The 25,823-nt window shown below is 37.5% G+C and overlaps 1 protein-coding gene and 1 pseudogene across 5 annotated transcripts in view; one reads left to right on the forward strand and one right to left on the reverse strand.

Annotated features, from left to right (window-relative positions):
- The window catches only part of FGD4 (FYVE, RhoGEF and PH domain containing 4), a 204,058-nt gene that overhangs the window by 74,930 nt on the left and 103,305 nt on the right, over positions 1-25,823 (forward strand). For 2 of the 5 annotated variants that reach the window (XM_060024564.1, XM_060024563.1), the window contains exon 2: positions 8,230-8,529. The exons of the other annotated variants lie outside the window; for them this stretch is intronic. The gene's annotated coding sequence lies outside the window, so the exon portion shown is untranslated. The remainder of the gene's footprint in view (positions 1-8,229; positions 8,530-25,823) is intronic. 5 annotated transcript variants of the gene reach the window in all.
- LOC132433587 (14-3-3 protein zeta/delta pseudogene) lies at positions 8,797-12,931 on the reverse strand (annotated as a pseudogene).

Consider the following 25,823-nt stretch of genomic DNA (forward strand, 5'->3'; position numbering starts at 1 on the left):
GACTTAAGGTTTTTTTTTTCCTGTAACAGGAAGTCATCCTTTGCTCTTCTTGTCTCAGAGTAGACAGTTGTGTCTCCCTTCCCCCCTGCCCCTTTAAACATGTTTAAAACTTCTTACAACTATGTAGTTTTCTAGGTATTCATAGGGGGTTCACCTATGTGGTCTAACTGATCTTCTTGAGAGGGAGGTACCAAATATTAATCTACTTGTTTCTTAGATGAAAGCCTCAAAGCTCAGAAGTTGTAGCTGAGAAGTCATTCCCCACTGATAAGTTGTGGGGCAAGAAATTTTTAAGTATACCCTATCTTGCCCAGAGTTTGGGAATCTGTATTTGCAGCATTAACTGACCATGATTTGCCCCGTATTCAAGTGGTTATCCTCTGGTTACCCCAAAAGTAAATCCAGGGTGTTTAGATATAATTCATAAGGCAAACTAAGAAGCTTTCCCAAATCCCCCTGCACACACACCCTTCTCACCCACCTGTGCACCCTCATATATACACACACACCACTCATCCTGCATACATATCTCTGCCACACACACAGCCTCAAATGTTCACAGTTGGATACACCTTAGTCCTAGTCTCAAAGGACCCTTGCCCACAAAACTAGACTACTTTCCTCTTTCTGGGGTTGGATTTGGGATAAAAAGGTAAAGTTAGGTTAGAAAGAATTGATTTTATGAGCTCAGATGAGAGACCATAAATATAGGCATACCTTATTTCCTTGTGCTTCACTTTATTGAGTTTTGCAGATATTGCATTTTTTACAAACTGAACGTTTGTGGCAGCCCTGCGTTGCCAGATGATGGTTAACAGTTTTTAGCAATAAAGTATTTCTTAATTAAGGTATGTACATTGTTTCTTTAAGACATAATGCTATTGCACACTTAACAGACTACACTATAGTGTAACCATAACTTTTATATACATTGGGAAACCAAAAAATTCATGTGACTTGCTTTATTGCAATATTTGCTTTATTATGGTGGTCTGGAGCCAAACCTGCACTATCTCAGAGGCATGCCTATAAATCCTTAGGTTTCAACAGTAAGAGTTCAGTTTTTGCTGAATCATTCAGTTTTTGCTGAATTTGCTTTCGTTCCCAAAGGGGACCCTGTAGAACTTATGCTAAACAGTTTTTGCATAGCTTTGATCTAGAGCAATAGATGTTTCTATGCTTTGGTCCTTCAGGATAATTTTTGAGTTGTGGGGATTAACTGTTCAGCATTGGATTTTATGAGCACAAAACTGGGATTGACATAATTTTCATTGTGGCGTGATCTCAGCACCTAAAGTATAAAAAAGAAGGTTCATAATGTTGATATTTTGATAATTTTTACAGAGTGATGTTTGTGTGGTATATCTTTTTCACTTACCTAGTGCTAGACATCTATAACAGTTGTTAACACGTTTCCACCCCTCACCTCTCAAAGAGATGAAAGTCTTTGTTGTGTGAACATATTAAAAACTCATCAAGAGAAAGGAACCAGTGTCTCCTTTTTTTGTCTGTAAAGTTTAGGTTGGAACTTTGCAAATTGTAGATCCCCAATAAGTCTTGTTTATAGAACATTCTTTGTTCTTAATCCTTTTTCCACTTGTCACAAATATTTGTAAAAATATAGTTACTAATATAATTAATGTATTAACATAAATATTTATTATGTTATATATATGTACTCCCCAAAGAGAGTCTTCACTTTCATATATTTCAGAAAGTTTCTTAGACAAAGAAAAAAGAATTAAAACATCTAGATTCCGATTTAGATGCATCACTTCTTAAAAGAATGTGGATTAAGAATGAAGAATGGGGAAGGCAACAGACTAGGACCCAGATATTTGTATACTTTCCTCCAGCCTCTGTTCTAGAGTCAACGTTAAATACATGGAAAGAGAGGGAATATTACCCTAATGAAGATAGCAATGATCTCATGATGTGAAGAATTGGATCCCATTATTCTCATTTGACTAAGATATATTATCCTTCTGATTTTAATAAAAAAATATCCCTGGGGCATTGGTTCAAGTCCCAGTGGTTGGACTTTGACGAAAAAGGGCTGGAGACCCTCTGACATAGACTTATCTTCAACACTTGTTTTCTTTGCAGTGTGGTAGCTGGGAAAGGAAAGTACTTCTCTCATATGCTAACCATATCAGAGGAATGATGGGCAATTAAAAAGAAATGCTTCTGACTCCGGAAGTTGCTTTTTGAGGTAGTGTGCGGGATAGTGTGGTCTTTGTGAGCTTCCACCATGGCATACTGGGGCCAGGGCCAGAAGGTGCAGAAGGTGATGGTGCAGCCAGTCAATCTCATCTTCAGATTCTTGCAAAATCTCGGATTCAGGTGTGGCTTTATGAGCAAGTGAATATGCGGATAGAGGGCTGTATCATTGGTTTTGATGAGTATATGAACCTCCTATTGGATGATGCAGAAGAGATTCATTCTAAAACAAAGTCAAGAAAACAACTGGGTCGGATCATGCTAAAAGGAGATTACATTACTCTGCTCCAGAGTGTCTCCAACTAGAAATGATCAATGAAGTGAGAAATTGTTGAGAAGGCAATACAGTTTTTTTAGGTGTCCTTTGTTAGAAGTGTAGTTCTGAAGCATTTATTCATATTGTTTTGCTCACCTTTGTGTTGTTACCAGATGACAATAAATGCTGTGGGATTGTTTTTATTAAAATATTTACATTGTTTCCTTTAAAAAAAAATGCTTCCACCAAATCAGGGTAGACTTTTTACTCCATCATTGTTTTTTGTTTTTGTTTTGTTTTTTGTTTTTGGCCGCACCATGTGGCTTGAGGGATATTAGTTCCCCACCTGGGATTGAATCCAGGCCACAGCAGTGAAAGAGCCAAGTCCTAACCACTGGACCACCAGGGAATTTGTTACTGCATCGTTGTTAACACTTTGCAAACTGGGCAGAGAAGTTCCATTTATTTCAATGTTTTCTTTTGCTTGTCAGGTACTTCGTACCTTGCAAATATATTTTTGCTCTAAATCATCTTCATAGAACTAATTGCAAAACAGTCAAATAAAAAAACTCTTACATAGAATGTTAAGCAAAAATACAAAATTCTTGGTACACACTGAAAATATCTAAGAAAATGTCACCTTTTTCAGACGTTGCATTTTGTGTTTCAGTGTCTGTGACTGGTTAACTCTGTTGTTTAACCTGGTGCTTCTTAGGCTTACATGATAAATTTATCTCCAATTAGGATAGGTAACTTGAGTCTGTTTCATATTCACAGACAAAACCCTAACAATATCCAGTCACTTCATAATATGAACTATTTGTCAAGAAGGAGTTTCAGCAAGAAAAAGAGAATGTGGTGAGAACTGAGCTGGTGGTAATGTTACTCGAAGTGCACCTGCACAGGGCATCTTTGTTGTGGGTACAATTGCCATCTCACCTGGTACTTCAGTAATACCTCCTGCTCAGACCTTTCAGTCATACTACACCTAAGGGTTGTACCCAGAAATTTTTAGTATGCCATTTCATTTTGGAAAACAAATAAATATTTATTCTTGTCCTTGTTGCTCTAGCCCCTTTCTCCTTTTCTGCTGAAACCAGTAAGAATGAGGAGGGATCCTCCTTCCTCCAACATTCATTCTCATTAGTTTAGAATAGAAGAGATCTTTGAAGATGATCTAACCTAGTGCTCTCATTCTGTGACTGCAGTGCACAGGACCAGAGAGGGCAATGGCTTGCCATATCATACCAGTGGTTAAGCAGGGACTAGAGTCCAGGTTTCTGAATTTCTAATTAGGGAGTCTTTCTATTATTGAGCTTTGTAAAAGCTAAGGGCTTAAAAACATTCCAAAAATATGTGCCTAGGTATAGATTCAATAGTGAAGGGAGATAGAACAATACTCCCAAGGTTATTTGATCACTGCTCAGCTGGCACAGTGGCTACTTATAACAAGTTCTAGGCAACACTGCAGACTACCCAGTATTTGAAGAAGATAAATTATCAGGCGTCTCTGCTTCCAACACCTTTTTATCTCAAGAACCTTTATGGGGATTATTGACTATTTGACACGTGCCCTACAGCTTAAGTTTGGGGACCCTATTATTAGATTCTGAGCAGAGTGGCTTGAGATGCTGTTGTGGAGACAATGTTAGAACAGCCAGAGGTGAACCTGGAGCTAAAGAGGACACTACTAATTTGCCTTTCTTAGATCTGCCTTTTTTTTCTTTCTGAGTAATTCTGACAGAATCAATTTCCTAGAAACTATAAGCCAGATTCTTTTTAGTTTTTTTTTAATTTTTTCGCGGTATGCGGGCCTCTCACTGTTGTGGCCTCTCCCGTTGCGGAGCGCAGGCTCAGCGGCCATGGCTCACGGGCCTAGCCGCTCCGCGGCATGTGGGATCTTCCTGGACCGGGGCACAAACCTGTATCCCCTGCATCGGCAGGCAGACTCTCAACCACTGCGCCACCAGGGAAGCCCCTTTTTAGTTTTTTTTTTATTGTCTTGATAGTTAGTAGATCCACCCAAGAACATAGTGGGGTGAACATTGACAAATATGTGTAGGAAGAATAAATATTATTTTTAGAAAATTATCATTTATGACATTAAAAATTTTGGAAAGCAGAAAAAGGAAAACATCACCAATATTTCTTCCTCACAGCTGCTCTTATAATTTTGAGATACAGAGGCTTAGACTTTTCTTCCTAAGAATCTTTTCTTTTTTATGTAGTTGTTCATAGTTAGTACTCAGTTATGTATTTTTTTCCCCTACACTTCCAGGAGGTAGTGTGGCTTAATGATCAGACCCAAGCTTTGGTCTTACATGAGGTTCTAGTCTCAGCAGTGAGATGTAGGGCAAAGAACTTAGTTTCTGAGTCTGTTTCCATAACTGAAAAATGAGGATAGTAATACCTACTTTATAATCTCTGTGAGGTTTAAATAAAATATTTGTAAAGTGCTTATTATAGTTCCTAGCACATACTAGGGACTCAGTAAATAGAACATTTATTTTTTTTTTATAAATTTATTTATTTTTGGCTGCGTTGGGTCTTCGTTGGCTGCGTGCAGGCTTTCTCTAGTTGCGGTGAGCAGGGGCTACTCTTCATTGCAGTGTGCAGACTTTTCATTGGGGTGGCTTCTCTTGTTGCGGAGCACGGGCTCTAGGTGCGCAGGCTTCAGTAGTTGTGGCTCGTGGGCTCTAGAGCACAGGCTTAGTAGTTGTGGCGCACGGGCTTAGTTGCTCCGCGGCATGTGGGATCTTCCCCGACCAGGGCTCGAACCCATGTCCCCTGCACTGGCAGGTGGATTCTTAACCACTGCACCACCAGGGAAGTCCCCATTGTTAATATTATACCATTCACATTTCCCTTATGCCATATAGTCTTTGTGACCATATTTTAATTTTATTAAAAAAAATTTTTGGCTGCACCCTGCAGCAGGTAGGACCTTAATTCCTCAACCAGGGATCAAACCCACTCCCCCTGCACTGGAAGAGTCTTAACCACTGGACCACCGGGGAAGTCCATGACCGTATTTTTAATAACTGCATGATATTCTATCAAGTTGAATACATTCTTATTTGCATAACCATTCATCTATTATTAGATTCTTAAGTTGCCTCTAAATTTTCCCTAGAATAAAAAATTCTTCAGCAAGCTGTTATTCATTCAGCAGATTCAGTAAGTACTCACTGTGTATAAGGACCTTTGCTTGACACCAGGAGCACAAAGATCAGATTGGCACAGTCCCTGGCTTTGAGGGGCTATCGGTTTGTAAATGGAGATGTGTGCAGAGAACTCTGGCCTGTAGTAAACACTGTCACTGTCCAAGTTAATGAAAAGGTGCTGAGAAGAGACAATGTCAGACTCTGCCTGGAGAGCTCACAGAAGGGAGGAGAGGGTTGTGGGAGACGAATCAAGTGAGTTAATGGGGGTGAGGTGCAGGTTATTAAGGGCTTTTTTTTTTTTTTTTTTTGCGGTACACAGGCCTCTCACTGCTGTGGCCTCTCCCGTTGCGGAGCACAGGCTCCGGACGCGCAGGCTTAGTGGCCATGGCTCACGGGCCCAGCTGCTCCGCAGCATGTGGGATCTTCCCGGACTGGGGCAAGAACCCGTGTCCCCTGCATCAGCAGGCGGACTCTCAACCACTGTGCCACCAGGGAAGCCCTATTAAGGGCTTTTTAAGCCCTCATACAGAATGGAACTTTCATCCTCAGTGCAAGGGGAAAGTCAGTTTTGAGAAGAGAATTCTCATTATCTGCTTAGGTTTTATAGCCTGTACAGGGCAAAGTGGAAGCAGAGAGTTTAATTAGGAAATTATTAAGGAATCCAGGTGAGAGGTGGTATGGCCTAGACCAGGTGGAAGTGGTGGAGGGGCCATATTAGAAGTGGCCGTATTGGAAGAAATAGCCCATGTCATGGGCTGTCAGGTTGTATGTGAAGATGTCAGTGAAAGAGAGAAGTCAAAGATGGGCTCTCAGGCTTTCAGCTCGAGTGATTGGAATGTTGGAGTTGCTGTTTCCAAAAACAAGGAGGGATTCAGGAGGAGCAGGTTTGGGTGAGAAATTGGGAGTTGAGTTTTGGGATGTTATGTTGGAGATATTTATTAAACATTAATCAGGCAGAGATGTTCAGTAAGTAGTTAGATGTAGGAATCTGCAATTCACGGGGAAAGAGATTTGTCCTGGAGTTATAAATTTGGGAGATAGCTGTATGTTTATAGTATTTTTAACATGTTTAGAAAACTTGGTACAGTTATTTTACCCATTATTACTCCTCTCATAGAATTTTCATTGGTATTTTCATTTTTTTAATCCACATAAACTTTAGAGTCACTTTGTTTAATTTATTTCCTAAAGTATGTTGGAAATTTTACTGGAAAACTATATATATATATATACACACACACACACATATATACATATATATATGTTATATATATATAAATTTACTAGAAGACTGACTATCTGGTAATTTGAGAAGAATTGGCATCTTTAAAATGGATCTTTGTATCTAGCAGTGCATTATTTCTCTCCATTTAGTTTTATTTCTTCTGATAAGAGTCCATTTCTTTGTTCCCCAAATAGTTCATACACAGTTCTTGATATTATCCCCAAGTGTTGTGTGCCCTTGTTAGTACATTTCACCAGTATTCTGATAGTTTTTGCCTTATAAAGGAATTATATTGATATGTTTGGCCACATCACTAAATTTCGGGTATTATAAATAATATCCTTGATTTCTTTGAATTTATTTTTCTACAGTAGAATTGTATCATTTGCAAATAATAATTTTGTCTTTTTCCTTTCAACATTTGTGTCTCATTTCTGTTCATGCCAAGAAAAGAAGTCCTAAATTTAGGATAGTGGGTAACCATAGAGTAATGAGGTAATTAAGACGTAAAGGTCTAGTCACAGCTCACAATTTTTGTTTTATTTAGTTTTTGCTTTAAGCTTATATCCTAATTATTTCTTTTCCTTGCCTTTAAAAAATTTATTTCTGATGGATTTATTTTGAGTGCTTAGAGTTTATCTGTTTTAGATTTATGCATTATTTCCAGTAGTTGGTTTAGGTGTGGTATATATTTGGTTTTCAGCCATTTTGCTCTTCCAAGGACGTATTCTCTGATTCCTTGAGCACCACGGATTGGGGGAAAGCTCTTTTCCTGCTGAATTGACTTTCATGGATGCAGAAACAAATTAAACCCAGTAGAGAGTACGTAACCAAGAGATTTCAATCCTATAATTGCATAAGCCCCTTATGAAAATTTGAAGTTTAGTAGCCTCTCCCTCTCCTTCCATATCAACAAAAACAGTAAAAATGAATTTATGTAAGTTTAAAAAAAATATTACGTGTACATTTATGATTGATTTGGAAAACTTCTATTTTCAAACTAAGTTTTGCAAATTTCAAAATTTTATTTAAGAAGATCTAAATGTAAAACCAGTTTCACTTCTGATGTGGATTGTAAATCGGAAAAGAACTTACTGATGCAGCTTAGATTTCTGGAATGCGTTATCTTGAATTTTCAAGTTAACTTTCAAGTTTTATTTTCTGTTTTGTCAAGTTAAGCCTCATGTGACCTTTCTCCCTGAATGAGCAGTGGACGCTATCTGACATGTTAGGACTTTGTACCTTCAAGGGTAGATTTACAGGACAGCTTTTAATTGGCCTGTATTGCCTTGTTTAAATAGCCAAACACCTGCTAGGCAAGCCCCTGCGCATGTGAGTGGCTATATGTTCGTTCTTTCCTTTAGGATTTGCAAGGCTGGAGCACAAAGACAGCGATTGTTACCCAATAAGCAGTAGTCACACACTTCTACCAATCGCCTTAGGAGGGCTGGTTACCATGGAATCCACCATCTGTTCACTCCCCGCCGGAATGTGATTATCCTTGCTGGGCTGGAAACCGGGAGCGTGTGCTGTGTGAAATTATCTGCAATGGACTGGGTTAATGGGAGGCTAGATTTGGCTCACTAGAAGAACAAATGAAGGGAGTTTTACTTCTTAACCATTTGTGACTTCTAACCAAGAGGAATAAATTCAGCTTTTATAAGGTAAGTAATCCTAGTACTGTGTATCCAGTTTGTACTACATTTGGTGTGGGGCATTATCTCTATGTGGTCCAAGGAAAGGGAGCTATAAGCTTTTCTGGAAGGAGCCTCCAGCATTACACACTTCTGTTGATTGATTTTAAGCAGCTCAGTTATACCTATACAATTACAAGTTGATGTTGGAAAAATGAAAGAATTATTCTCTAATCTTTAAAATTTTTTCATGCCTGTGAAATTGTATTATGACCACTGAAATTGGCAAAAAGACAATCATTTTAAATGGTTTCTCAGAGTGAATTGTACCAATATGCTTTTTGAAATACACCCATGACCACAACGTGTTCAATGTCTTCTTCAAGTAAAAAAAATGTCTCAGGTCAGGGACATTTGTAAGTTATGATTTTATTAATCATTATTCTGGCCCACATGACTGACCTACTATTTATTACTAGCTCATGTTTTGTAATGTGATGTTTATGCAGTTTTATTTTGCAATGCTTTTGCACAAGTTTCAAGGGCCTGAGCATGTGGAAACAATGTGACAGTGCTTTAACGGCAGGCATGTAGGCATAAGTGATAAAGGAAGGGGCAAAGCTAGGAAGATCTGCTTCTATTTCAAGGGCTGCCTTTGTTTTTCTGTTAGAACAGCCCCTTAAAATGTGTGGTGCATATTGTAAGCAGTAGAAGGAGATTTTGGTGCTAACAAATGGATGACTGACATTTTTCTGTGTGGCTAAGAGGTTGGTAGCTCAAACAAGGGACTTCTATGTCCTTTGTAAAGCAGCATTGTATCCCCTTCCCCAAAACTGAGCCCTAAAACATGAAAGTGAAAAACAAAAAGAGTGCTGTCTGTACTCTGGATACTTCTTTTGTGTAAGTTTTCCTATCATTTAAACCGTAGCGCCAGGGATCTGTGAGTCTAGCTGGGTCTGCCATTTTTATTTGATATAGGAAGGGGTTGCAAGGAGAGGATTTGCTAATGCAGCTTTAGTTCCTCTAATTCTGCTGTTCTGCTGTCGTCTTGGACATTCATGCCAGTGGGTCAGTGGCTGCCCAGAGAGCTAGAAAGGGTCATTGCCAACAGGCCCTACTTGTTTGATTTTTTTTTTATTATAATATAAAATTAGATAACCTTGAATTGGTCAAGGACTCATGTTCTTACTTCAAGAACAGGTTTTCAGGCCTGACTGCTAATTTTGGGTTCTTGGTATTTATTGTAGTTGACTTATTGTAGCTAAAATTCTTACTTTCTTTTGTGCTTACTGGTCTAATTAATACATTATATTATTCTTATTATTCTAAAGTTTTTTAATATGCAAAATTAGATTAGGTGCATACTGGCTCTAAAAAAGCATCTTTTTCAGTAATAATAGATATGTATCTGCCTGAAAATTTCCTTGGCAGCATCTGTAAAAAATTTTAAGTGAATATTGTATTATTTAGATGAAATTTTCACCCATAAAACAATTGTTCATAAGCAATATAAGTTTGGGGAGGAAATGAGATAATTTAAGAACATTAGGCTGTTTATGTTGCCTTAATTACCTTGTGTCTTAGAAACCTGAAAAGCCTATGAGTGAATGGGTATGAAGTGTGTGAGCATCTGTGTGCCTGGGATGTGGTTACTCAAGCAGTTAAGGTGAACTGGGCAAATCAGTACACTTCTAAAGTTCTCTAAGTGTTTGTGAATTTCTTTACTATTTTGATTGTTACTAAGTTAAAGTTATAAGATTGTGTTTTTTTTAAGTGGGTATTTATGTCAGAATGTATCCCAGTATTTTATAGGTATTGGCAGGCATTTAATCATTTGTTTTCACTTATAAATATGTTTATTAATATGTTTCTTTTTTTTTGAAAAGTCCATTCATAAAACTTTTATTCCACTTACATGAACTTAATACACGTGTTCTTAACAATTATGCTTGGATTGTTCATGAAAATCTCATAAGACATTAAACAAAGCTAGCCATCATCTCAAGTTATTTCCCTGTTAACTATTTTTACAGCACATGCATGTTAGGCAAGTATCAAAACACACACACACACACACAAAAACACAAAACAAAAACAAAACAAAAAAACCCCACAAAAGCAAAAAAAACCCTAAAAAATGTTAAATACATGGGTTTTTTGTTTTACTGCTGCGCTTGATATACGTGAAGTAATGAATATCACGCAATTCATTTTTACTGCATCTTTACTTGTACATTTGTTCTTAGGTTGCCTAAAACATTTAAATACAAATAAAATGAGTGTAGCAAAAATAATGAAAGCAAACAGCAGGTAACTTTACAAATAATGGAATGTGAACCGTTTCTGCCCTTATCCAGAGTAAATTGGGTCACAACTAAAGGAGCACTTCTGTAGCTGTAGTCAATGGTGTGCACATTGAGACTGAGTATTCCACAGATAACACATGGTTTAACATGTAATATCCATGGGATATCTATTTCTACTATAGCCTTGTAAGTGCTCCAAACCTAAAAGTACCCACAGCTACACCTGTGACTGGAACCAATTATCCCTTTTATTCCCCACCAGGACAAAGCAATACGAGGTAGTTTTCTTTGCTTAGACATGGAAGCAGTTTTAACACTGGCCCTTGTGAAGCCACAATGTACCAAAAGTACTATGCCAAACATTTATAACTTGTATAAAAATTCCACATCCCCATATTGGCCACCTCAAGATGAAAACAGATAACTCCCTAAATGTTAACTGGCTCTACTCCCCTAATATTAAACATAAAAACCACATGGGAAATAGAGAAATTCAAATAGAAGTAACATAAACCTGTCATAAATCATAAACAAAAAACTATTTGTGGGACAGCATGGGTGACAAATGGTCTACTGTGTAAATTTTAGAATGAGGCAGACAAAAGTTGGAAGGCCTTTTAATTTTCCCCTCCTTCTCCTTCTTCAGCTTCGTCTCCTTGGGTTTCCGATGTCCACAATGTCAAGTTGTGTCTCGGTAACTGCATTATTATTAGTGTGCTGTCTTTGTATGACTCTTCGCTTAATGTATCAAGTTCAGCAATGGCTTCATCAAATGCTGCTTGTGCAAGAGAGCAGGCTTTCTCAGGGGAGTTCAGAATCTCATAATAGAACACAGAGAAGTTAAGGGCCAGACCCAATCTGATAGGATGTGTTGGCTGCATTTCCTTTTTGCTGATTTCAAAAGCTTCTTGGTATGCTTGCCGTGATTGATCCACAATCCCTTTCTTGTCATCAGCAGCAACCTCAGCCAAATAGCGGTAGTAGTCTCCTTTCGTTTTCAAATAGAAGACTTTGCTCTCTGCTTGGGAAGCATCGGGGATCAAGAACTTTTCCAAAAGAGACAGCACATCATTGCAGATATCTCTTAGCTCAGTCTCAATTTTCTCTCTGTATTCTCGAGCCATCTGCTGTTTTTTCTCAGCACCTTCTGTCTTTTGCTCAATACTTGAGACGACCCTCCAAGATGACCTACGGGCTCCTACAACATTTTTATAAGCAACTGAGAGAAGATTCCGCTCCTCATTGGATAATTCAGCTCCTTGCTCAGTTACAGACTTCACCGGCTCATTTTTATCCATGACTGGATGTTCTGTGTCCGGAGTGGGTGACGAAGGACGGATGGGGCTCAGCAGTCTCCTATTAATATGTTTCTTGCCTGATTTTTCTGAGTAATAAAGAATAAAGCCACAGGGGTGTTCAAAATGTGTTGAAAAACTTTGTTCCGTCAGCCACTGACAAGACAAGAAGCTTAGGGTTACACTTTCTGAAATTGGTGAAGAGGAATGGGCAGTGGGACAGTCCCTGAAGCACCTGTGATCCCTACTAGTGAGTCCCATGACGTTAGTTTCCTCGAGGGGGTGTGGGTTTTGGACCTGGTATCTCTTATTGCTCATGGTGATGTGCTCACTTCCATTTACAAACATTGTCAGTGGTCAGACCCACCACATGTCCACAGTCTTGTGGTAACAAGTTGAGAATGTCAGGTCAGCTGTGAAGCACTGCTTCCTGGTTCCCACTGTCCTTGTCTCTGAGGGTGGAGGGAGGTGCTAGATTTCAGTGCTTTGTGACCCTTCTTCCAACTCTTCAAACTCTTCGATGGCATGACACTTTTCAGTCCTTCAGTACAACTTAAGATTTTACTAAATGGCAAGTTTAGCTTTATGTTTGTAAATATGTAAAGCAACCCTTATTTAGAGTTATTTCTTATAAAAGTATTATATAGATGACAAATTGGAAACTCTGAATAAAGTGCCTGGAATGATTCAAATCCATAACAGTCTGAGTAGACAGCATGTCAACCCACCACTAGTTCGGGACAAACAGTCAAGTCTTTCTGCTTCTTTGACACATTATGCTGGAATGCTGCCTGACTTAACGATTTGAATAAGTAGACCAAAGAGCTCATAAACAGCAGTTAAATTATTACATTTTTCTTCCTGTTATTGCTACATTCTGTCTAACTTCTAAATTGAGTCTTTTTTGCTTTTGGGATACAGATTTATAATCCATTTTTGCCGTTCATTATTTTTGGCCATGGTGGTCCATTTGGCCCTTGCGCTGAGACAATGGAACACTAGGGATTTGAAGGAAAGGAGTGCCTGTTGATGCTGTCATTGCTGATGCTGCTTTGTTCACATGTCCCTGGTATTGAAGCTGTTTGCATAAAAATGTGACTTTTTAAAATAGATGTAGTAAAAATGGCCTTCTTTTGCCCTCTCCTACAGTTCCATATTGCCATGGTTTCAAGAAATGCTTAGAATGAGTTAATTTTGTGCATCAGTAAAAATTTTGCATTGCTGTGTTAGTTGTAGAGCTACAGGGTGTGACACCTATATACCATGTGCACATGAATGTTGTAAACTCACCCAAAAGCTATGGCTCAAAGGTGGTTGCATTTGGCAGGATTTTTCTTTCTGTGAGTGTGCCATATATTTGATTATCATCAGTTTCTTCTGAGATATTTCTTCTTCTGTTTTTATACCTGCTCCTATGCTTCTGTAAAATAAAAAGGCAAACTTTCTATAAATTGGCAATGGGTCTATGTAGGCAGCAGCAGATCCTTGGAACAGTTTTGTGTAACACACTCATACCTTTCTCATTCAGTTGTCGCCACTTTAAGCCCAGTGATGGCTCGATAGAGTTGTATGAGGGTATCTAGCAATACCTTATCCTTAGAAAAATTCCATATTTTTACAAATAACGCCTACTCTGTGGGGGCTGTAATTGTTCTATTGTAATAAAGGTGTTGAGTTACTGACTTCCCCTGTAAGCAGTTGTTTCCTTCCTCCCTGTCTGCTTAAACCCTGTGCTCTTTTAAAATTTTTGCCAGTTTCCTGATCCTGAACCCAGATTTATTTCCATAAAGATGTATTTCCATAAGGCAAACAGATGGAATCTATTAGAGATTTTTTAGATCCCTATTATACATCGCTAGATGTTTATTTTCACGTAATTTAGAGATTGGGAGGATCTGTCAGAGAAGAATCTGAGGTCCATAAAGATTAAGCAGCTTGTCCAGGGTCACAGAACTTGAGTTGCAGAAACAGCTAATGTTCAGTATTGCATGAGGAATACAAAGATATGGGTAAAGCCAACTGACTTCCTACATTGTTACCTTGATGAGGCACAGAACATTGGGGGTATCACCCTAAAGCCTCACAGATGCAATTTTCAGTGTGCCCAGGGGGAGGGCAGCTTTGAAAGATGATTCCCTCAGTAACCAAGGCCATAAGAAACATATTTTTCATAACTGCCTAAACTTTTTTAAAAAATGTAACTGCCAAGCCAACTAGATGTTTGTGTTTTTTAGTTTGCAGGGTCTCGCCCTTGTATCTGTATCTATAGAAGTAAAATCATGGTCAGGACGTTGCTTGGTGATTATGGCGCCCAGAGCAGGTAGCGGTGGAGCACTGAGGAAGGACAGCCTGAAGGACAAATACAGTTCCATTCTAGGGCACACTTGTCACCTGGTTAGTATATTTCTGTTGTGAGCTAATGCACTTTCTTCTGTGGACATTGCTGGAGACATACAACTTGTGTTTGCTTATCCAGCCTCCCTTCCCTCTGCTCTGCTCACCCCACCCATCTGCTTCACCTTGCTCAGGACCACCCTACTGCCTGTTGAGACATTGCTTCATCGGCTGTGTTACTATTATCAGTGTTAACCTTGCATTCACTTATCAAATATTTATTGAACCTGTACTCTATGCTGGGCAGTGTTGCAGGTGTGGAGGACAGGGCATGGAACACAATGGGTGCAGGGTCTTCAGTGAACTTACATAACAGAGGGGGAGACAGATAATACACAATTAAACAAATAAATGAACAGTGTAATTTCTACGGTTGGCAGTGAAAACCTGGGAGTACTACTTGCCTTCTCTCTATAGGATAAATTTTTCTTTGATCTCTTCCATTCACTCTCTCACTCCTCACATTCATTTATTCAACAAGTGATTAAAAGAAAACAACACTTTATTGAGGGATGATTGACATACAAAAGGCTGAACATATTTAATGTATATAACTTGACGAGCTTTGGAGATAAGTATACACTTGTAAAACCATCACCCTAATCTATGCCATAAACATATTCATCACCTCCAAAAGAAGACTTTTTGCATGTCCATCTGCCTTTGCTAGGTTCTGGATAAAGAACATGATTAGAATGGTCTGTACTCACATGGTGCTCGACTAACAATCTGTTAACCATTCAGTTGCATTCAGTATGATTGGTGACACAGTGGAGGGGTGTAGGAGACAGGAACAGGTGATTGACGACAGATGAAGTGGGCTGGGAATTATAGTCTGAGGCAGCAAAAGCAAGGAGGCATGATGGGCCTGGGAACTGCTGGTAGCTGAGTAGAATTTGAGCTAAGGTAGGGCAGGATTTGAGAATGGAGACCTTGGTTTGCATAGAAATTTTTACTATAAAGAATGAGGAACCTTTGAATAGTTTTAAACATTCAAGGAATAGATCTTCAGTTTTGTCATCTAAAAAGATAACTGGCAGTTAAAATGATGGAAACGTTGGAGAGAACAACACCCAAGGCAGCCTGAGTTGTTCTTTTTCTCCTCTTCATCTTCATCCATAGCAGGCCAGAATTTTTCTTCTTCTATCATTACCACCACAATATAATTAAGTCATATCTTATTCTTATATTTAGATTCTAAAGTCAGCACATTAAGTAAAACTTGTATAGAGTTCAAAAAGTCCTTGAGAATTCCCTTAGGAAGGCATAGCTTTGGAGATCAGCTCTCTCGTTAAGACCAATCCAGTATGTGTGTTTTTTTCAGGATTGGAATAGATTGCTGCTTCTTTGCTTTGGCACCAGACGAAATAATTTCTTTCGTATTTCGGGGTCATGCTGTATGCAGTATGAGGGAGCAGCAAGTTCTTGATCTCTGGGTCTCACTCCTACAACAGAGCACATGAACACTGTTGCCTGAACGACTTAAACTATTGCAACTGTGTTTGTGCGCTCTCTTGTGCAGCTGTTTTATATTTGCAAAGCATATGTAGTTCAATTCGAGCCAGTTTAAATACACTTATAACACAACTGCTGTAATTGCGATACCGACTTTCAGTGTTTTCTGTATGTCAGACAATGCAAAGTACATTTATCATCTCATTTAATCTTTAACAAGCATTTGAGATAATTGGAATTTATCCTCATTGAACAAATAAAACTTGCTATTAGATACATACTATTTTCAAGTTCACTAGTAATTAAATGATTAAAACCCTGATCTATTCTGCTTCAATCTCATATTCTTAAAAGCTCAGTTTCAATTAGAAAGCCATTGCATTCACCTAGTCAAAAAAATATAAGAAACTTAAACATCATAGTAGCAGAGTTGTATAGAAACAAGATTCCAAAGAGATGAAGGAAGAGAATTAATAACTACTGTCTTTAAGAAGCCTTTAGGTAGTTAGTAGTTGTCCAGGAACATGAACAAATATTTCAAAAAGGAAGAAACACAAATGCCTAATAAATGAGAAAAAAGTTTTATATAACTGGCAGTCAAAGAAATATATAAAATATTCTTTTATTACATTGGGAAAAATTTCCTGAATGGTTATATTTTGGATTGGCGCCCTTATATACGTCAGATAACAATGTAACTTCAGATGACAGTGTAAATTGATATAACTTTTTGGGAAACAATGTAGTAATATGTATTATTTGAATTAGAGAACATTTTGTTGCAAGGAGTAAAAGAATCCCACTATAACTCAAGAGAAAAGGGGGATATATAGAAACAATAAAAAAGTGTCTCTAGGAGCCAAGGGACAGTAAGTTCATCCAGGCCTCACAGGAGCCTGGAACCAGGACAGTTACAACTCCATGTCCTTCAGACCGGCCTCTTCTGCATCTCTGTGTGGATGGCAAAAAAAACATGGCTACCACAAATCTCAGTTATACCAGTTCTTAGTACCAGTGGTTAGCAGAAACAGAAGTTCCAATGACTGATTCCTTGGAGCTAGACTCTGATGGGCTAAGCTTTGGTCAGCACTTACCCTTGGTCCCATCAGATGTGACCATGGAACACAAGGTCACTTGACTTAACTACCTACTCAGAATGTCCTGTGAAACAGGAACTCTTTGAAAGGGGAATAATTAAAACAAGGAAATAGAAGAACACACTTACTCCATGTGTCAGTAGAGCTAAAGATGTTTATGTCCTTCGATCTCACAGTTCCAGTTTTAGAAATCTACCAGTAGTAAGTTATTAAGTGATCTAGTGAATGATCTATCACATCACATCAGGTGTTCCAGTGGGAATGGGAAGAAATGGGAAAACACTGACATGTTCAACAACAGGAAAACGGCTAAATGAATTATGATCTGTTCATGAGATTGTAAATTATGCAAATATTAAAAACATGTTCTCAAAATATATAGGAAGATGCTTACAATGAAATGTAAATGTATATACATGTTGTATGTATGCTGTACTAGGTTACATTTTATATAATACATAGAAAAATACTAGAGGTAATTACATCAAACATTATTACTAGATTTTAGAATCACTTTTTTTGTCTTTATAATTTTTCTATAGATTTTAAATGATTAACAAAAGCCACGTAGTAATTTTATTTATTTACTTATTTATCAAAATTTATATATTTATTTTTGGCTGCATTGGGTCTTAGTTGCTGTACGTGCGCTTTCTCTAGTTGCAGAGAGCTGGGGCTACTCTTCATTGTGGTGCGTGGGCTTCTCATTGCAGTGGCTTCTCTTGTTGTGGGGCACGGGCTCTAGGCGTGCTGGCTTCAGTAGTTGTGGCTTGTGGGCTCTAGAGCACAGGCTCAGTAGTTGTGGTTCGTGGGCTCTAGAGCGCAGGCTCGGTAGTTGTGGTGCATGGACTTAGTTGCTCCGCGGCATGTGGGATCTTCCCGGACCAGGGCTCGAACCCGTGTCCCCTGCATTGGCAGGTGGATTCTTAACCACTGTGCCACCAGGGAAGCCCATATAGTAATTTTATACTTATAAAAAATACTCAAAAAAGCAAATTACAATTTGGTAGGAAGGATAAACTTGTTCTAGGTAAAGTAATAGTAATAGTAACCAATACCAATAGTAACCAATAACTAGTATGTATTAGTGTTATAGATCGTGTAATAAAAAGTTGAGGATGGATTTCCTAATAGACTTTTTAAAAGTAGAATGGTCTATTCAAGAGCTATTTTCCTATCACTGGTGTTGTTCAAATAGAAATTAGACAAGCATTTATAAGAGGTACTGTAGAAAAGCTTCATCTATCAGGTATGAAGAATTAGATGACTTCTAAAGTCCTTTTCAACCCCCATGTTCTGTTAGGAAAACAGATTTACTTTGGAGTGCTTGTTTTAAAAAATTCAATTAGATGTTAGGGGAAGGTATACAAAGCAAGTAGCTTTTGTGAAAGAGATATGACATTCTCATAGGAGATGCCAGAGTCTGTGAGATTAAGCAGGAGGAAATGAATTTCACTCACATCTTGAAAAAGGTGATATGCAGGGATTGGATTATGTGATGGAAGTTCTTTTAAGGTCTACAGTGATTGACACCAAGGCAGAATTACAATTCCACTGGCCATTTATGGATAAGGGAGAGTACCCAAGCTGACTTGACAAATGGGAGAACATTTTCCTTGTTCATCCTCTAGTGAGTGAAGTGGTATAAAACTTACACTTTAGAAAAAGAGAGCAAAGTCAAGCCAGTCTGCTTGTTTGTGGGGCTAACTGCATTCTAGAAAAGAAACTTTAGGATTAGCCGCCATGATTTTTATCTTTTGGTGGTTATGTTAAATTATGGCAGTAATACATTAACAGCTATTCCATAAATTGAACCTGCTCGTTTAACTCTCAGACATTAAAAGTCTTTGAAATTACAAAGAACTGCACAGGAGTCAGACTTTTAATTTTACTGAGGTGTGTGTGTATGTGTTGTTGTTGTCGTCATCTTTTTGCCAAAGTAAAGTAATACTAAAGGTATATTCTTTCTGTTTATTACAAAAAGGCATAGCTCCTTAAAGAGTAAGTTGATCTCAGGGTTGAAACTTAGTTTAGCATTTTCTGTAAAGCTGATTTTCCCTCTCTAAAAAATTGGAATAGACATAAAATTATTGCTGTAAAATGATCAATAATATAGCTCTTCCTTGATTTATTTTTCTGCTTTCTGATCATTGTATACATTAAGTCTCTTCTGTGATGATTAACAGCTTCTAGACTAATACTGATGAGTACATCCTAAACTCAAGGTCATGGCCACGTTGAGGGCTCAAGGAGTGGCATAGTTATGTTTAAGCTCACTTAGCTTCAACCTTCAGGTATCTATTGGTGCTACAATATTTGGGACTCCTCTTTTCACATTAGCACTCCCATTCCGTATTAGAGTTTGTTACTGCTTTCTTGTCACAGAAAATTACCAGAATAGTTGTTTCTTCTTTCAGAAGAACCAGTTCTGTATCATGTAAAACAGCCACTAGCTAATTCAGTAGTTTGACTTTGTGAAAGACTGAGCTCTTTGCCTCCCAGGGAGCATATACATTTTAACATCAGTAAAAATTGAGTTATTTTGACCAGGTGGAAATGACAAGAGGACAGAGTAAAGGAGGATGATTTGAAGTATATGCAATGGCTCCCTACTTTTCCTGCATTTTTTCAGCCATCCAGAACTATCCCTTTTGATTGCCCATAGGTATAATACATTTTCACAAAAGTTATTCTATTGTTTGTGAACACTGGCAGAAAGGGGGAAGGGCATGATATTTGCATAAAATTTCTAGTGGAGAACAGATCAAATGGAATCTCCTTCTGATAAAGTTAGATAGGTTTATCTCCTGGTCCAGGCTTCCCAGGCATTCATTTCATAAACATTTAAGTGTTTTTCTTTGTGTCTAGCAATGGTCTTGCTCTCAGTAACCTCACTTGAGTAACTAAGTATAATGCAAGGTCCTAAGACTATATACAAAGGTGTGTGCAAAGTGCTGTGATTTCACAGAGAGGAGGGACTCATGCCCAGGCCAGAGAATCTGAAAGATGTCACTCTGGAGCCAGCTCTGCGCTGCATCTTAAGGGTGAAGGGCGGGATTTGCCAGGTGGAGAAGGAAGGGCATTTCCTATCAAGGGAACAACGACGACTTTAACAACTGTTTTAAAAAAAAAAAACAACCCACCAAAAGAACAATACACATTTGGAATACAAGAAAGTTGATGTAACTAGAGTATTGGGAATTGGGATTGGGTACAGGAGTCGAGTGGTTAGGATTTGTAAGATAAATGGCATTAGATTGTGTTAGTGTAAACCATGTCTTGGTGGGACTTTATCCTGTTGGCAGTGGAGAAAGCTCTTCAGGATTTTTAAACTGGCAAGCAGGAGGTCCTTTATACATCTTGGAAAAATGACCTTAATAGCACTATAGAGGAAGGGCTAGTGTAGCAAGGTGCAGGAGCTGTGGCATTTTGACAGGCAACAGATGGTCCAGGAGAGAGATGATGAGCTTCTTTTTTTTTTTTTTTGTCAGATTTTATTTTATTTTATTTTATTTTTTGATTACCAAAGCAAAGACATTGATAAAGCAAATACAATCTGCAATAATAAATACATCTGCAATAGATGCTAAATAGATGATGAGCTTCTTGAATTAAGACAGTGGCACAAAGATGTAGAAGAGATAAGGAACTGAAAAGTATATAGGAGTAGAATTGTTAGGACTTGGTGATTAACTGGATGTGTGGATGGGATGAAGGTGTGCGAAGTGTCAGGGACAGCTCTGAAGTGTCCAACTTGGATAGCTGCCTAGATGTTACATCGTTAGCCACGGGGGAAGCAGGCTTGAATCCTATTTTTGATTCAGGAACTATATTAGATATCTTCATTACATGTCTAGCTGATTTAAATCTATGGGTGAACTTTATATTTTTTACAATTTTAAAAACATGCCACAAATTCTTAGTATGATAAAATGTATGTTTCCATCTTTTAAAAAAGGGAACTATGACAGCAAAAGGAAAATAATCAGATGTTTTAAAATGGCTCCTAATTTTTCTTCATGTATCATACATCAAATTCTAGCACTTTCTACCATTTAAAATTAATTTTTGCCTATCAACAGGTGGTTAAACACATGCTGTGAAGTGAAAGCCAAAATTAACACAGGATTCTTCTGAGTTCACGGTGTAACTTCGAAAAACCAATGCTTATGCAAAATTTCTAAAATATATTCAAGCAGGAAATTAGTTATGTATATTTCAGTAATAAACTACTAAAGCAGTGTGAATGTTGAGGCAAGAAATGTGTCTACAACCAGCAACTTGATTTTAATAAATAATGTGCTGTTAATCCCAAATTAGTATATGATGTAATAATTAAAAGTGTCAAAATCAAAACCTAAACTCTTCTCAGAAACCAGAAGAAAAATAACAATGGTAATCAGGAAAAAAAGCCCTTTGAAAAGTTATAGGGTGTGGAACTAATTTCCCTATCTACAGCTGGGGTTAATATAGTTAGCATTTTCTATTTGCACTTCATTTGCAAGATCTTTTAGACACCATCCTGGTTAATAGTGATTATGGTGAAACTGACAAAGGTTATCTGTTCTAAACATGAATGCTTGCTTACATTGATGCATACCGTAAACTGCGAAATGTGTAAATTATAAAGTGATCTTTTAACATGAACTCTTACATTTAAAATATAATAAAGTTTATATTAATAGAATAAAATCTCTCATTTCAAACTCCAGGGTAGTTATTAAATAATTTATATATAAATGATAAGAGTAAAAATTCTTTTCTAATAGACTGTTTTGGGCATACCAAAACTTTAATTCATTATTTAAATGAAGAAAAGAATGGGAAACTTAGCACTTTGGTTTGAGATGGTAATTTATCTAATGAATACGTATCTATGACAGAATATTGGGAATATTACTACATAATACTGTAGTAGGCCTGGAAATTACCATAATTTCAGGTCTAGTATGTTTTTAGTGAGTACCCCAAAAAGTGCTTAAGTGCATAGTAAAGCTTCTTTATTAACTCATTCAGATTAGCAAATAAGCAAATATTGTGTGGCCTCTTTCTACTTTGAACTGACCTTGTCTTGGGGGAAGGACTAAAGTTATAACGTTAATTTATTAAACTATTAGATTGCTTCTAATTTTCTCCTTTTCTAAATGGTGTTATACATTCATCTTTTTCTTTTTATATATATAGTTTGTTTCTTATTTTTTTAAATAGTTTATTGGAGTATAATTGCTTCACAGTACTGTGTTAGGTTCTGTTGTACAACAAAGTGAATCAGCCATATGCATACATATACCCCCATATCCCCTCCCTCTTGAGCCTCCCTCCCACCCTCCCTATCCCACCTCTCTAGGTTATCGCAAAGCATATGCATTCATCTTTATGTGTATACATTGTTTAGGATAGCTTGCCCAAAGTGGCAGAGCTAGGTGATGTGCAGTTTTCTAGCATTTGATATGCATTACTATTTTGCCTCCTTAATGGCTATTTCATTTTACCTGCCACTGGGTGTGCTTGAGATGACGGTTTCTTTAGGATTGGATCTTATAATTCAATTGCATTTATTCTAATCCAGGGCTAAAAAATTGTATTATTTGAATTTTTTTTTTTTTTTTTTTGCGGCACGCGGGCCTCTCACTGCCGCGGCCCCTCCCGCCGCAGAGCAGAGGCTCCGGACGCGCAGGCCCAGCGGCCACGGCTCACGGGCCCAGCCGCTCCGCGGCACGCGGTATCCTCCCAGACCGGGGCACGAACCCGTGTCCCCTGCACCGGCAGGCGGACTCCCAACCACTGCGCCACCAGGAAAGCCCTATTTGAATTTTTTTCTTTTTATTATGGTGATGACATTCTTTTTGAAATATTTCTTTACCAATATTATTCACAGTTACTTTTAGATGAAAATATAATCATGGAATTTTCATTATCATAATATCCTTAGAATCAAACCATAGGGTTAGGTAGTCTTCATATTACCTAGACTGATCTAGAGAATATGATTAAAATTTTGGAAGAATTCAACTTAAAATTGTTCTGGAGATTTTTTTCAAATTACTTTCATGTATTTACTTTTAAATTTACTGTAATGCATTTACTGTTTGTGCTGCCTACTTTCTAAAGTCATAATTTTAACATTGGTACAGTACACTTATGTCAATGTTATGACTTATCTTAATTTCAGGAATAACCTGAAGATTGAAGGGTTATTAGATGAAAGATCCTGTGAAAAACTACCTAGGAATATAAATATTACTTGTCTTCCAGAAGTTTCCTTCTCCAGAGCAATTGTCTATAAAGGGTTATGTGCCCCCATGGTACAAAAAAATTAACCATTGCAGTGTGGGAAGCAGATCCTAGAACTTAGAACATTTTGCCTAAGGAGTTTAATAAAAACACTTTAACATTCCAAATATATATAGACTTACTCTTGCACTTTCATTCAGTCCATGTGTCAAATACACCTAGTGTTTCAGGTACAAGTGAGGAATTCTGAGGGAAAACTGAGGGGTGAGCAGTGACAGGTTCATCTGTCTCCTTTCTGCCGGTGACATTTTAGGCATTGCTGGTTAAATAGACTGAGATTACATTATCTTAGATGGTGGAATTCTGGCAATACTTAGTAATAAGTGACCATAAACATCTTTTGTACCACCTAGAGATTTGCGAGTTATAGATGACATAGTACTTAAATGAGTTGTCAGACATTGTATCTTTTTCTTTTAACAAAAACCACAAATGATCCCCATTTACTAGCCTTTCATGTGAAGAGAAGTAGGCACAGTACATAATTAGCAGGTTCTTAACCAACAGATATATTTGACAAAAATAAACACAACCTATCTTTTTCAGGTAAAGGTGACATTTGAATCAGTGAGAAAGTAACTGCATTCAGCAGAGGGAAAGTGCTCTATGGACAGAGCATTTTTTAAATGATTGTTTGGAAATGTTTCCATTACTGTGTCATTTTACCACCAAAATTGATATGTGTATCTTTTCCTTTTTAAAGTTGAAAAAACAGGAACAAAAAAACAAACTCATTTCTGTGCACACATAAAAACTTAAATACAGATTTTTTTGTTTTAATTTTTATTGGCGTATATTTGATTTACAATGTTGTGTTAGTTTCAGGTGTACAGCAAAGTGAATCAGTTATACATATACATATATCCACTCTTTTTTTTTTTTTAAGATTCTTTTCCAATATAGGCCATTACAGAGTATTGAGTAGAGTTCCCTGTGCTATTCAGCAGGTTCTTACTAGTTATTTATTTTATATATAGTAGTATATATTAAATATAGATCTTTTATACCTTGTTTAAAAATTTTGGAAATAGTTTTAGTAGACTTTAGACCATATTTTCAAAATTAAGAAATGTAACACCTTTCAAGACATCTGGGAAGGTGGAAGTTTACTAGAAGAATTTCAAGGAAAACCTTTGCATAATTGGTAGATAGGATTGAAAAATGTATAACATGATTTAGTAAGTGCAGTTGATGATGTACTTCTTCCCTTTAGAACAGTGAATCTTTCTCAGCTGGGGCAATCATTAAAACGATGTATGGAAGTAAATTGACTTAGATCCACTCTTTCAAATGTCTGTATCATGAAATATTTAACCAAGACATTTTTAAAAAGCAAAGCAGATTGAATCATACTGTTTTCTCAAAAACAGTATATTATCTTTACCACATCCTATTTTAGTTTCTATTTTTGTGTTTTACAGTATGCATTTTAGTGCCGTCATACTTGTATTTAACGTATATACATTCACGCGTGTGTGTATGCATACATACATATTTGGGAGTGCAGTGCCCAGATTCCATACTGAGAGGATGTGCCATCAAAAAGTTTGGAGAGGGGCTTTCCTGGTGGCGCAGTGGTTGAGAGTACGCCTGCCAATGCAGGGGACATGGTTCGTGCCCTGGTCCGGGAAGATCCCACATGCCGCGGAGCGGCTAAGCCTGTGAGCCATGGCCACTGAGCCTGCGTGTCTGGAGCCTGTGCTCCGCAACGGGAGAGGCCACAACAGTGAGAGGCCCGCGTACTGCAAAAAAAAAAAAAGGTCATAATTAAAGAAGAAACACCGTATTTATCAATTAACTTTGTTCCTGCTTTGAATTTAGGTAATATCAATGACCTAGGATTAGTACAAAAGCAAAATTAGATAAAAAGTATGCTTTTATTTTAAAGAGTGGACCACAATGGGGGGAAATGCTGAAATATCACCAACCTAAAAGTGTGTTTACTGCTAAGCTATTTATGTAAACAGATGAAATGAGTGGTGTGATGCAGGAAATCCGTACAGATAAGGTCAGACAAACTATAAGTTGGGGTGAGGATCAATTCCATAATTTAGGTTAAGAAGGAGTGGTTTTATTCTCTAGGATTAAATATTTTTAACTAGAAGAGAATTATTAAGGTGAGATGACACGTCAGATACAAGGTTTCTTCTCCTAAACTGCATACCTAAAATATACAAACTATCCCGATCCACATGTCATTAAAAACATGTATAGCTTCTCATCATGGGCTTCCAAAGTAGAAGAGTAATAGAATTGAGTTAAAACCCAGAATGGGCAACAGTTTAATCTAGGATTGTGTTGTCATCCATCCAGAAACCCTGGTTTGGGGTCACTGTCTGCTTTAACGGTACTGTGTGGTTGGGACTTTAACTGAACATTTAACCAAAGAATTAATATAAAACATTAACATATGTTAAACTTTAACATATGTTAAATTAAAAAAAATTTTTTTGAAAGAATAGAGATTCAGGGATAATAAGCTT

The sequence above is a fragment of the Delphinus delphis genome, chromosome 11 (genome assembly GCF_949987515.2).
Source record: "Delphinus delphis chromosome 11, mDelDel1.2, whole genome shotgun sequence".
NCBI lineage: Eukaryota > Metazoa > Chordata > Mammalia > Artiodactyla > Delphinidae > Delphinus > Delphinus delphis.